We start from the raw sequence: 14,710 nt of genomic DNA, 5'->3' as shown, positions 1-14,710 counted from the left end.
CCTACTGCTACACACCCCTGTCACGCATATGTGCGCCACGCACAAAAAGCTGCGGTTTTGCAAGAAACACATCATAGTTTTCCCCATCGCCAGGTGGCGCATGTTAGCTTAAACATTGACGCTTTTATTTGGAGAAGATAAGGTCGAAAAATTTTTAGTTTTTTTGTTGTTTGTTTTGTAAACGTTGAAAGTTTTTTTTTTTTTTTTTTAAGTCAAAACTCCTCGGACTAAAACGGCGTGTAAAGGTAACGTGAGTGACATAAATTTAGCAAATGCTATTTTTGCTTGCAGTTTTGGGGTAGACTACCGATAAGTTTGGTTTTCGGTTTTTGCAGTTCAAGGTGGATTTTAGATGTTCTTTTTCTTACTAAATAAATAGCTAAATAGCTGTTTTTATGTAGCTTTTAAAGTTTATTTCCGGTTTGAGTTCTGTGCTGATATGATGAGCCCAGGTGAAATGAATTAAACCTGGCGATAAATTAATTACTTGAAGGCAACAAGCTGGGCTTTACTGGGGTTTCTAGGTGAGGGGAAGTTCCTGCTGATTTGACGTTACATTCCGAAGGTTTTTGAAACTGATAATTTTCCAGATACCAAAAAAACACTATCTTACTGCTGGGTGTTTTTTTTTTTTTTATTTTAAATTTTTTTAAACGCTTTGACTGTTTTTAGAAGCAGTTGTTACCCAAATGGAAGCACAAAAACGTGCAAAATGTGAATCTTGCATAATACATCCCCTTTAACACCTCTGTGAGACCCAACTGACACCAATATGTTCAATACATGAGGTCCACAAATGGCTCAAGTGGACTGTATTCAAGTGGACTCTATAAGAAGCCCTTGATGATCCCAGGCTTACACTGTATTTATCTATCATGAACAAAATCCTTATGGTGGATTGTGTCTGTGTAGAAATGTTTTTCATCTTGCTTTGTAGTTTCATCTTTTGTGCACCCAACTTTGGTGAAGTTTCTCTTCTGTTCCTGTTTTCGCTGCTCGATTCCGACTGAATGCGTCTCAAAAGCAGCGAACTTGAGCTCAGAGACCAATAGGCTTAATAGAATACTGTCAGTCACAGCGGTGAATCATTAGGTGTGTCTGTGCAGAATTGAGGAAAAAGTACAAGTCTTTGAAATTTCTTTCTGCTCCAGAATGGATCACTGACTGACAGGAACATTCTGTTGTAGCGCTCCGCTGAAATGGGTTTGTTTTGGTCTGGAAATGTAGTTAGTTTTGAGTTTCTCTGAAAAACATTCTCTAGTTAAAAGTCATAAACATCACCTCACATAATGCTCTGTTTATTTGGTAGTCAATTACTTATATGATAGTCATTCATAACAAATCCAGAAGTGGATTCACATGATTGAAAAATAAGAAATGTTTAATAAAAGCTCTTAAATCCTTCTAAGCAGTTTTTAATGATTGTGATATTGTGAACATTAATATTGAGATGGTGTTTGCCATTTTCTATCTTGTGTAGTTATAGTGTGTACATAAATGACTGTTTCCCACTTTTCCTATTTTTTCACTCAAAATAAGGATTACCACCCTGCAAACCAATATTGAACATTCATGTTTAAAATTAATGATGCATTAAGTTTTTTTTATTTGATTTGATTTATTTATTTCAAACACGTTTTGAAAAACAAACAAACAAACAAAAAACAAGCAATCAGTAGGATAGAGAAAACATATGCATGCATAACCAAGAAGAAAAATATTTGTTTACCACTACCTTTCTGTTTGAAAAGGAGTATGAAGAAGTGAACACTTATTTAATCCGACCCCTTATCTCAATTTCATGAAATATATTACTTACTGCCTCAATAATTATCAAACAATTGTGACTAAATCCATGTTAAAATGTTCATGTGCCTATTTAATATACTGTGTTAAGAGCCAACGGATAAATTATACAACAGACAAAATGGTTACAAACTAACTCATAGCAAGACTAGAAAATCTATGTATCATTAGACTAATAATGACAACAACCAGACATATAGCATCAGAATAATTACCATCTCCTTGCCAAAGTAAACCTATAAGTTTTTCTTAATCTGTGTTGTATAACAATAGTAAAATGTAAAAAACATAGAGAGAGAAAACTAATAAGAATTTCATGTTGCTATAATAATTGAGAGAAGATTTATATTATTTAAAATTTTGGCGCCAAAAAGTCCCAAAACAGGAAAACCTTGGATAAGACTTAAAGATTTAAGATAAAAAATTAATAACTGTATTTGTTCACTGAGAAATGCATTACTGTGGTAAAGGTCCCGTTTTTTTTTTTTTTCTGTGCAAAGCCTCATCTGCTTGGTCTTATGGCTTTCAACCTTTTTAGAAAGTCAATTTTGTGTGAAGAGCTGCTTTAAAACTTTTAACTTTTGGAACTGAACTAAAAAGGCAAAATAACAAAAGTGAAGCCATACAGCTTTTCAGAATGTCCCAGGCTTTACCCCAGGGATCTTCAATCCCTGCTGCTCCAGCGGCTTACATACTTTTCTCTTTGACAAGCAGATGGGATTGTGGGTTGCTCTCTGCAGATCAGTGCACCACAACGGGGCTGGGTGGACTTTAGATAAAGAGAGCGGGACTGGATGCCAGATAGGACACAGAAATGTCCTTGAAAATGAAACAATGCAGAAAGCTTTTAGTCAAACAGTTCTGCTTCTTTATTTTGCTCCACTCGGTCTCCTTGGTGCTGCTGAAATCCCTTCCTTGGCAGGCAAACACAGCAAATGTTTCCACTGTGGTTCTGTGTCTGTGGATTATTGGAGGCTGTTTGCTGCTACAACATCCTAACATGGGAAGATTATGTGCGTGGTTTAAGTAGCAGGATAGACGCCAGAATGAATGTGATGCGCCTCTAAAAGCACCCGCTGCCTCAGTCTGCCGTTTGGAGTTGATCATGTTGGCTTTCTCATTACCAGCAGCTGAAGGATGCTGTAAGAGGAGCGAAACTGAACCGAGGCTGTTCAAGAGGCATCATTTACTCTGCTATAAATGTGTTGCATTTTTTGAAAAAACTATTTAAATATTGTGGGCATTTCAAAAAACAATTTCCTACGTTTAGGATGCTTTCTTCATTACAGGTTTTCTTTCAGAAAACCTTGTAAGCCTGGTGGTGGGTGCCAGGGCAGTCCATCAGTGACCCACGGTGTTTTTATGTTAAAAGTTGACAGGAAGTTTGAAAATATGGCTTGGTAATGATGTCTTAGGTTTAGGCACACAAACGATAGAGACATAGAAAAGGAAAACACAAAAAAAATCCTGTTAAAATGGACTTACATTTTTGTCCTTGGGAGTAAAATAAATGAAAAGAAATCTTACTTAAAATTGACAATGGTTTGTAAGCATATTTCCATTAACTAATTATTTGTATTGAGGGGATGAGTAAAGCCTGGCAGCCCGCCAGGCTTATAATACACTGGAGGAAATAACGCATCAATGTTTGCCTATCCAGATTACTTGTCAAAGATCTTATCTTTTATTACATTTCTTTAGATTAAGGCATGATTTGTTATATTTGCGTCACATATTGTTGAGTGGATGATACTTAAGTAATTTATTCAGATCTGAGAATAATCAGGTGAGGATGTGGCTTAACGAATTCATTAGCAAGGAGGTATTATATTATTTTCACATTTTCACAGAGAACTGACCTGGTTTACTGGGGATTTTACTCGGGCGTCTTTATCTTAGAAATTAAAATTTAGATTTCACATTACATAGAAAAGAAGAAATGTTTCTTATATTGTTCACTTGTTAGAAGGTACTTTAGTAAATGAATGAAGTTGATAGCATTATTACATGTCCTTTTTTTAAAAAAAGATTACCATTAGCAACTGTTTCTCTAAGCCAGAAGAAAGCTCACCCAGAGTTTTTTGGTTGTATTCTGTAGGATATTGTTCTAATGTTTATTTTTATTCTTTTTAAAGTAAAGGCAGACAAATTATAATGAACTCGCAGTGGAAATGAAGCATTGTTCAGCAACACGAAGAGCCTCTGGCTCTTGATCTGTACATATGGTCCCCCTGTGTTTTGTTCCTTTTGACTTAACATGAAGGAATTGTCTCGCAGGCAGAAGTGTTTTGTTATATCAGCAACCAGATAAGACATCTGTCCTCTGCTTTTAACAATTAGTGAGTTATTTCTGTAATTTCTTGGCTCAGCCTCTGAAGGTGGTCTTGTTCCCTTTTTTATTCTACATTTACCTTTGCTGTGTCATTTTTTCTCTTTCTATTGTGGCATTTATGATCTAATTTATCAAAATTATTTCTTATCACTGCAGCGTTCATTTGAGAAATTTGCTTCCTTATGTTTAAATCCTTTTATCTTTGTTTGAGGTAAATTGATAGATATGCGTCATTGAAACTTTAGGAAGATTAATCTGAACTGCAGATGGTTGTATCAGATTGAAATAAAGGATTAATATTAGCTGAAATCACAAGATTTTGGGTCTGTATTAACATCAGACAGGATCATTTTAAATATCTCTCTATAGTCTTTAGAGAAATGTTAAAATGTTTATCAAATTTCCAACTGTTTTTTAACTTTCATGCCATTTAAGGTCCTGCTTTACATGATCCGATTTTGAATTTTTATTCAGGCAATGTGGTTAGAGATCACCAAAATGTTATAGTTTATATATCATAAAAGAATATTTTCTCAACTTCAGTGTTAGTTTGAGCTCATAACTATAACTGTCCTGTTATAAGTGCATCCATTTTATTTTGGAGTTGTAGTTCTCAGAAACTCTTTAAATTTGAGGTGATATTCGTGCTGAAAATATCACTTAACTTCTTCCTGTTAGGCAGAACTGAGTAGACTAAAAAGATTTTGTGCAAAAATTGCAAAGAACATGTTTTGTTTAGCCCATAAACCTATCCTAAAACTGTTCAAGGAAGGATAATAGGTTATCGTTTATAACAAAATTGATTGTTTTGTTATATGTCAAGTGTCAATAGTGTATTCTGCATGGCTGCTTTTCTGACCAGCTTTTGTGATATGCTCACCACCTGGCGGTCCGATGCCCCAGTCAGTCAGCACTTCCTGGTTTATAATGACTTTATTTTCATTTTACAAATGTTATGTTATGCTTGTCAATAGTGAAAGAATGCTTGACAAGATGGCTACATGGAATCAATGTTTGGGTGAAAATCCTGTCCTGAGACGTGGACTATTGATCTGACCTGCAGTTTGATTGATGGCCTCTTTAAGAATTCATTAATTTAAGGCACCGGGGAGCTGCAGGACAGCTGCTCCTGTGGGGTACATTTGTCTGTGTTTACAGAACAAGGAGCAGTTAGTCAACAGCCGGAAAACAGGCCTGACACCGCCACCAAGGGCCAAATGAGTCACACACTCATCTGCCATCATAGCACAACCCCACTGAGTGAAATAACTTTTTTTTTAATCATTTCACATATTCACACACTTATAGATCTGTTTAAAGTTAATAATTTCTTGGTGTAAGATGTGGAACAGTGACAGTATTCTATTTTCTTGCTGTGCATTTAGTTTTTGCGTTAAAAACACATACGTTTCACCTTCGTATATATAAATACCAAGCAGCTGAGTTGAAGGCTTTAATTTTTAATTACCTTCCAGTTCTGTCTCATAAATCACTGATGCATAAAACATTTGTCCAGCTTTTTCAGATGTGTGTTTAGACACAAAGATTTGTAAATGATTTAATGTTGCTTGAAGATTATTTATGCAGTCAGCAGTTACTGCTTGATCTCTTAGCTCAGTGGTTCCCAAAGATTTTCTTCTGGGGCCTGATATGGATTACAATAAAATCCCCCCAAAAAGAAAAAGAAAAAAATCAACTGGGCACCCACATCGTTCAACCAGACATAAACCTATACACATATTTAGTTTTAAAACTCGGCTGAAGTTTATTTCAGACTTCAGGTTGCAACAAAACACACTACAAACCATCTTTACAGTGAAATATTTTTGTGTAACAGTTTTTTTTTTTCATTCATCCATACCGCGTCCCCCCCCCCTGCAATGGTCCCACACTTTGGGAACCACTGGCTTAGGTGATTTGTTTTCTCAGGTGATTTGTTTTCTCAGGTGATTGAGATCACTCTTTCTGTATTTCACTAGCAGCTTTCACCTGCTAGATTTTATAGCTGTTGGTGAATTGTTCTGAATTAGTAAAAAAAAAGACATACTAGATTAAGAGGATGTCTAGTTGCAGTTTCTATCTTATTCTTTCTAACTATTTTTGTAAGGTTTTTTTTCCCCTCATGGTAGAATTTGTTTTGTGAAATATTAATCTTGCAATCTAGAGAATATGGAAACCTCTTTGTTTTCTTTCCTAAATGTTGAATATTTCCCCCCACTATCTTTATGCACCATTTGATTAATTTATAGTGCTGCGACTCATGATTAGAGAAAATTAATTTTGTCATTGAGGGATGACAGTAAATTGAGGGTTAATCACCTGAGGAGCTTCATGTACTGATGACAAATCTGCTAACTTAATTATCAGCAACGGGCGGACATGCCAATTAAAGGTGCTTGTTAATTATCCTTGCGTCCTTCAATGACTGCTGATTGGAGGCAGGTCCAGGTAGTAATTCATGCTGAACAATGGGGTCAGCAGGATCGAGCTCTCTGATTGCATGATGAATAGAAAGTGTCAATGACGGAGAGAACAATCAACTGTTTCATGGAGCAAAATGAAACAATCTAAAGTGAGACCAAAGGGCTATTCATCGTTTCTGCTCCATCCTCATATTCCGCTTCTTTTAACAAGAATTGTGACACAAAGCAGCAGATTTAAGGTCAGATTTTCTTCAACCTTGGACCAAACGGAAAGCTTTGGCTGCCGGGACATGAAACACCACTGAGCTGTGAGCGTTTTGAAGCAGGAAAATAAGAATTTGCAACTGCCTGAGCTTGCATCACCCCTGCTCCTCGCCCACTCCCACTGTAGATTGGTGAAGGGTTCAGACAAACCATTTCATCTGGGCTTTGTTCTGTTCAGACCACCACCCACGCTTTTTTTCTGCTGCTTCAGAGAACAAAGTTATGTCATTCAGAGACGTACCATGAAGGATGTGTAGCTATGTCTCTGTTGTCCTGCTGACATTCCCAATTGCAGCAGGAGTGTTTATTTAGTTCACGAACATGCCAGCATGGGTATGCATAATGCTCCAGAAGCTGTCACTTGTCTTATATCGTCACATAAGACTTTTTATCTGTGAGCCACTTGAATAAAGCAACACCTCCAGACTGGTTACACAATGGGCCTGTGTTGAAAAGGTTAATGGTAATGGGGTCTCTTTTGTTGCGAATAGAATTAATTAGGGAATATTATACACTCAAAGGTAAACCAACTGTCCTTTCTGGAAACGCATGTATAGATTGTAAGGAGTTAAATGTGTGTTTAGAAAAGGAATATAAGGTAAGCACTTATTTAGATTGTATTTACACTCCAGTTTATGTGCTTAGAAACTCTGGTTTGTTTGTGGAAATAAACTCTGATGCAGACCAAACTCAAACTGTGACCCGCCTAAAACCCTAGCTCTTGGTCGGTTGAAGTGAACTCTGGTGGCACGGTTGAAATGCATATGTGAACACGTAGCAAACCAGGAGAGCTCGCCAAAAGCAGGATGCAGACTATATCGTTCTGGGTAAATACAACCAAAATAAGCCCAAGAGTCTAGCACTAGAAATGGGTCTTGGTCTTTCACCAAAGATAAAAGATAAATCCTAGAACTGGTAACACTGCATTTTTGTTTACATTTTGCAAAAAAATGAAGTTGCATTTATGTTGTCTTCAGAAGCTTAAAGTGTAATTTTTTTCAGTGGTTCTTGGTGTAGCTGGGAACAAGTATTTCAAATGGTTTTGTTAGTTTGACACAGTATAGTGTGAAAGTGAGCCATACCAGCTGAAAATGTAACAAATGCAGCAATTTTGGTCTCCAGTCGAACAGAGTCTCCCAGACTGTTTGGCTAAAAACCAAAACATCACTATTGATTCAGCACAGTAAAATACGGTGGTGGCAGCATTATGTTTTTACCTCTTTAAGAGTTCAAGCCTTTATTGGGTCGTTCAAATTGTTCTTTTTGTCTGTGTTTATTTAATTCACATCACTGTTAGTTGTGTGTCAGGTTTTGTAATAGTCGACTTGGAAATGTGTGATATGCTGTATGATCTCATCCCTGTCCATATTTATGAAAGAAGAGTTATTTATTAAGGTTGGTCTGATTCTAGTTGTGAGTCTGACTCTCTCTTCTGTTTGCTTCTTTCTAGAAGTGGAAAAATGGACGTTGCACAGCTGACACTGTTCGCAAAGTGGGACTATCTGTGAGTTTGCAAACATTTAATTTTACCTCATTTTTGTGTGTTTTTGTCTGGGGATGTGAAATAAAACATATTAAATAATCTATTGTGAAAGATTTGATCTAAATTTAACTGTTCAATAAAGCTTTCTTTAGCTGAACCTTCGCCCTGCGTCGAGACGTAAGGAGATGACGCAAATGCATTTTCCTCTTTGATCTCTCCTGTCATACGTTGCCACTCGGCTGTATTAACTCAGACACGTTCACTGCTTCAAGTAGTTTTATGAGTCACATAAATACTGTGAACCACATGCAGAGAGGAGAAGTTGTTTGGCTTGAAATGTTGCTTATTGATCCACAGAGCTACTAATGACAGCTGGTTCACAAAGGTGATTAGCTCATTGGCTCACTGTGCCTTTAGCTCTTTATTCTAAGGAATTGGACAAATGACTCAGAATGCTTTCTGTAGCCTGTTCCAGCCTTCACAATCAATTTTTAATCACGCCGAAATCCAAATTAAAAACATCTGCTGCTGTTCTTTAAGTTGCCTGCTGAACATTTCTTGAACTTCTAAGGTGTGCATTGTCTTGCACCAACATCTTAATCCCAAAAAGGTGTTTTTTTGTTGTTTTTTAAAACAATAACAACCTTTGTTTAAAGAGATTATATGACACTGACAGCATACTTTTGTGTAGTGTATATATTTATGATTTTAATTAATCAACTTGAGTTACATTTCAATATTCTTTCCCACTTCATTTATATAGGGCTCAATGTTTACACCCTAGTCACATCTTTCATATTAAAGTTTAAAAATTTAGAAATATTCATTTATATAGGGCTCAATGTTTACAGGAGAGGATTTGGGTTAGTGGGAAGAAAACTAAAACGTCTGTTTTCTGCTCTTTATTATTATATTATGTTTCTTTGTTTTTCTTGCATAAATTTCTACAATTTATAACCCCTAATGTTTGCAATAAGATATCAGAGGTGAACAGATGTGGCTCAACAGAATGTTACATAAGTGCTGTTGGCCTATTGATCATCCTGCAGAATGAGCGTAATAAAAGTGAAATATCAGTGGTTCACAGATGCTAAAAGTTGGGGAAGTTCTATATCATTTCTGTTTCCAATTTAAAGTCTTATAGTCATGTATAAGTGAGATTCAAAATTAAAGGAATGAGTTGTGTGAATCTTGTTAATCCTCATATATTGTTTCAACACTTCTCTCTTAAGGTGCCAAAACAGCAGCACATTGTTTTGTTTATTAAGCCCATCTTCTGTCCGGTTGTTAGGCCAAGCTTTAGCTGTTGGCCTGGTGGCCTCATTATGCAAATAATTTGGTAAGCAGTAGGAATCATGGTCATCTTAATGACTGCAAGCCACCCTGGACTCTTTCTTGGCATTGTATCACTTACCTATATGCTCCAGACCACAGAGATCTCTGTGTTTTAGAATAACTTCAATTTTCCATCTGTTATTTACTGCGGAAGAAATGAGTAACAGGAATTTAAAATTTGTCCACTTCATCAGTCAGTCTTGTCATGATTTTTTTTTTTAACCCTGAATTTTTTTTTCTCCCCTTTTTATTAATTTGAAAGGGTAATACTGACCTCCTGAGCTGCTCTTGGTTTATTTTAGAGTGATTTAAGCTCAAGCTCAATTAATCAATTTCATTTCAGAGGTGAATAAATTGTTGACTGAAACATTGTTTGAATTTTTTATTTTATTTTATTTTTTTTTTACAAAACCCTGAAGTAAAAATATTAAGTATACATAAAAAATTCCAACATAAGAAAAATAAATCAAATTTCAGACAAGTGTGGATTCTGAATTATTTCAATTCACACATCAAGTATAAAATCTATTTAATATGATATTTTTAACAGCTTCTAATGGGTGATATTTAACATTTTGGAATACTTATAGTTTGTAGCTATATTGTTGATTAAAAACAATAAGATTTTGTGTTAATTGCATGGTTTCCACCATAAAAGCCCCAAATCATTCTTTCCATCTTCTCAGTTGTTTTGAACTTATAAACAAACCTCACAAGAACCTAATGATAGGTTCACATGCTTTCTTTCTTTTGTATTGTTTATATTCAGTAGTGTATTTTTTCTGATGTATATCTCATCACTTTTATCAAATATTTCTGTTTTAGGGATACACAATCAACCAAAAAATGTGTCTGGCAAAACATAAGGGGTTGGAACAAAGCTAGATGAGCAACAAAGGTTGAAATAATATTTTTTTTTTATTCAGTGACACTGTAAGCCAATATGTTACACTAGTGTACATATTCCTTGGCAGTTTCTGTTAAAAGAGTGAAAAAGACCCAGCAGCGATTAGAGAAGTTTAAACCAGGGAAGCTTTTTCTGCTTGCAAATGGATTTGTTATGCAATATACTTAACAGAACCTCTGCAGAGCAACTGTGACAAGAAAGTCGGGACTAAAAGAAGCCAGAACGCTGCAAACAGAAGAGACAAATGTGCAGAGACTGGTGGGGTTGGCTGTTTCTTTTAATCTACTTGAAACAATTAACAGGAAGAAACTTGTAGAGTTCTTTGAATCTGTCACTGTGAACAAAGTGCGGAGGTTTTCTTTGGTTTGTGCAACAGACTCAACTGAGAAAATATTTCCAACACAGTCCCAGTTTTCTAAAAATATAAAGCCAATCTTCTACTTCAGTTTCATATCACTTTGTGAAATCCTTCTTCAGTTTACTGAGATCCAGTATAATTATAAATTAATATTATCATTAAGCCACCACAGCAGGCCTGTCTCTGTGGCCAATCAGTTTTTGCAAGATTTCCCTCAGAACAATTTATTATTAATTTCATATTTCTATAGTTATGAGCTGGAGTCTCAAGACTGAAAAGAATACTGAAGAGGCATCTTTATTCAATAAATGTAATATTAAATTGCATTTTTTTAAAGTTTGAATAATATCACTCTTATTAAAAGATTCCCCAGAACTTAAAGACCTGCAGTTTTGATGTCTTTACTTCTGGTTAGAATAAAAATATAAAATATAAATCATTGTGAGTTTTTATACATTGTAGAAATACATATTTGTTCTTTAGATGCAACATGTAGTTATTTATTGTAACCATAAAACTTCATCTAAGCTGCAGTGTTGGATATTTATTAGAATCATTTATCGTGTCCAATAACAGCCTGTTTCAGAAATAAAATTAACAAAATGGAGCCACGGTTTATATGATCTAGCTTGTTTTTCTCATGTCCTCAGCTTGACATTAACTGATGTCCTTGTCTGTTTTCCACATCTGGGGGTGTATCCTGATTAAAAATAATTTATTCATTGCTCCCAGAAAAACAAATATTAAACCAAACCAGATTCTGTTCCATAAAAAAAAAGAGAAGGTGGGTTTGCATATCATTCATCAGATATTCTCGTTCCCATGAGATGCTGAAGTAAAAATTGACACAATTAAATGTCCACATGGCTTTTATTTGGTGAAATGGGAATTCGCTTGCTGCTTGTCTGACTGTACTTTTTCTCTGGGGAAACCAACGCCTGCAGAATCCACATTAAAGCTGGAAACAAATACAAGGATGTGGATGTTTGAGTTAATTTGTGAGACAGTGAGAAGAACTGTTTGTGACAGACAGGTTGGATGCTGTGCTTTCCCTCAGGAAGGTCATTAATCTTAACCTATCTGATGTCATTTGCATTAAAATCCTTTTTCATATCAATTATGAAAGTTCAGACAGCACTGCACCCCTGCCAGCTGTAATTTATGTCTATTTCTGAGTCCATATGTGAAAACACTCTGGATAAAAGTGTTTATACAGACACATTTATATAAACCCACACCGTTATTGAAATATTTTGAATTTATTTTCCTCTAGTGAGTCTCCTTTCACCATAAATCTTTAAAATAGGCTAAGGAAGTATTATTGCACGCTGAGTAGGTTTTGTATTAATTACAGTTTAGAGCTGGCGGAACGTGACATTAATCATACGAAAATTAGCATTTTATCAGATTAATATGTAGTATAAGTCATATTAAGATCTTTGCAATTAAGCAAACCTAAAATATTAATCTTTATGAATGAGTTAGTTTCATAACCTATCATAAGTATTAATGGTTTGCCTTTCTGGGAGAATAAAATTTCTTTAATTCTAAAGAATTTAATTCCTTACGTTTAATCACAACCAAGAAATGTAAATGTGTGACTTGAGCAGATTGTCATTGTGACTTCTGCCACAATTTCATCTCAGTTTTTTTAACGTTGACAATGTTCTGCAGCTTTGCTCCTTCATGATCGTCACACCTGACATCCAACTTCTGTCAGACTGTCAAGAAAAACGGCAAGAAAATCTGCAACCGGATATCTTGACTCTGGCACACTGACTCTGATTTGTTCTTTCTGGCAAAAAGCATATGAGAAGATGTAGCTAAATTATGCTTTGTGAGATTCAAACCATTAACATGACGGGTCTTTGTCTCTTCTGTGGCTGATTTACACGGATTTCACTGCTCCATCTTTGGCAACCTGGGCGCAATTAAACCAGAGAACGTGGAGCTAGCGGCTCTGAGTGAGTGCTGAACTGCATCTCTTTATCAGCCGTTGACGAACTAATCTTTAAAATGAGCACTTTAAGGTAGTTTGCGAACAAATCCTTCATATTGAATGATTTGTTTACCACTTTACACCAGAACTCTGTTTATCACTGAAACTTGTTTCTGTTTTCTAAACTCCTTAATCCAGACTGTGTATTTATCAAGCTTCTTTTGAAAATTACTCATTCATCTTTCATTTGTTTTATTGCATCACTAATATTCAGTTTAGATTTTACTCTTGGGTCCAACTTGTATGGTTCCAGATCAAATAATTTACTATTTCCAGCTCAGCAAGATGAATTCCCTCAAATCGTTCATATTTTTAGGTAGCTTTGTCTATATAAAGAGACACAATTTTATCTTATTTTTTTTCATTGAGTTGAAACAAGAATGATTGGAGACGAGAGAAGAAGTTTACTGAACGATGAGGAGGAACGACTGGAATCTGGGGTTGTTTGCTTGCATGGAGGTATTGATCCAGAGGTTCGATGGAAAGCGGTGGCGCCTCAGATTTGAGAACAAGGAGCTAACCCTGAAGACTTGAGCAGGTGGAACGGAGAGAGAGAAAACAGAGGGTGGACAGGTTGGCTTGGAGGAAAATGATGATGATGATGATGAAGAAGAGCATAGAGGTTGCCAGAGGTCAGGATGATTCAGAGACTTATTTAAAAAGTGAGTCATGAAGAGGTTATCCAGGTGCCGAATCAAAGACAATAGCACAAAGGGTAATCTTAAAGGGTGAAAATTTAACATTGTGCGTGTTGTTATACTTCCTTTTGGGTTTTAACTGCTTCTAAAACAGTCCAAGTGCTTAAAAAACTCCTGTTGGTGTCTGGAAACGAGACCTTTGAAAAACCTCCAGATTATTTGAGTTAGACATCCATCAAAACACATAATAAATGATCAATGTTTGTTGATAAATGGCACATTTAATCCAGAAAAACTTGGATTGTCGATTCTTTTCCTGGGTTCAGCAAGAAATCTTTCTGAGGTGTCTTGTGTTGTGTTCACTGACTCATGCTCAGCGGAAAAATTCACTTTTGAGGTGTACTCAGCATTTTATTAGTCAGTCAGTCCATGATATTTGTCTTTCATATGTCTGATGTTTACATATTTTATATTCCTTTTCTAATCACCTCTTTAAATATGAATACTCTTTTGTTCAAAGTCTGACACGATCAACATTTTAATTTACAGTTAATTTGCTCTGTGTTTCTCAGTCAAACCATTAGATTACTGACCTTTAATACAGTAAAGCTCTTTGCTCTGTCTCTTATTAAACTGTCAGACGTCGAGGTAAACCAATAGGAAAATCACAAGCTAGCAAGGTAGATTTTTTTTGTTTGCATATTAAACATCCACTTTTGTTGACTAAACCCTGCAAAGTCATTTGTATCTGATTAGATAAGTGAATTCTATTCATTTAAGTTGCATTTAACCCAAATTTTGTAACTTACAATTAATTGAAATAAGTTATTCTACTGCACTAACTTTTTTGTATACACTCAGTAAGCTCCGTTGCTTTCAATTATAACTTCATTTATTTGCAGCCTAGCTTCTAAAAGGTTTCTATACCTTTTAAATCAATCTTTTAAACCAGAGTTTTTATCTCTATAATAGGCAAACGTAAAAGGACAGCCGAATGAAAGTTTAACTATAAGCACAATAAAATCACTCACATTGTATGGTATGGACTAAGGCTCCAGTTTAAAATATTAAACCTTTTCAGAAATACCTTTGCACAGCAGATTTCACGCTTGGTTTACTATAAACCTTGAATGAAATCTTTCTTTTATGTAGAAAATAAGCAGAG

At 35.5% G+C, this 14,710-nt stretch overlaps 1 protein-coding gene across 1 annotated transcript in view; it reads left to right on the top strand.

Annotated features, from left to right (window-relative positions):
• The first annotated feature begins 48 nt into the window (after positions 1-48).
• Positions 49-14,710, top strand: part of znf281a (zinc finger protein 281a) — a 98,679-nt gene continuing 84,017 nt past the window's right edge. The window contains exons 1-2 of the mRNA XM_044099889.1: positions 49-245; positions 8,276-8,329. The gene's annotated coding sequence lies outside the window, so the exon portion shown is untranslated. The remainder of the gene's footprint in view (positions 246-8,275; positions 8,330-14,710) is intronic.

Source organism: Gambusia affinis, linkage group LG19, assembly GCF_019740435.1.
Source record: "Gambusia affinis linkage group LG19, SWU_Gaff_1.0, whole genome shotgun sequence".
Classification (NCBI taxonomy): Eukaryota; Metazoa; Chordata; class Actinopteri; order Cyprinodontiformes; family Poeciliidae; genus Gambusia; species Gambusia affinis.
This window is presented reverse-complemented; position numbering and strand designations above follow the sequence as displayed.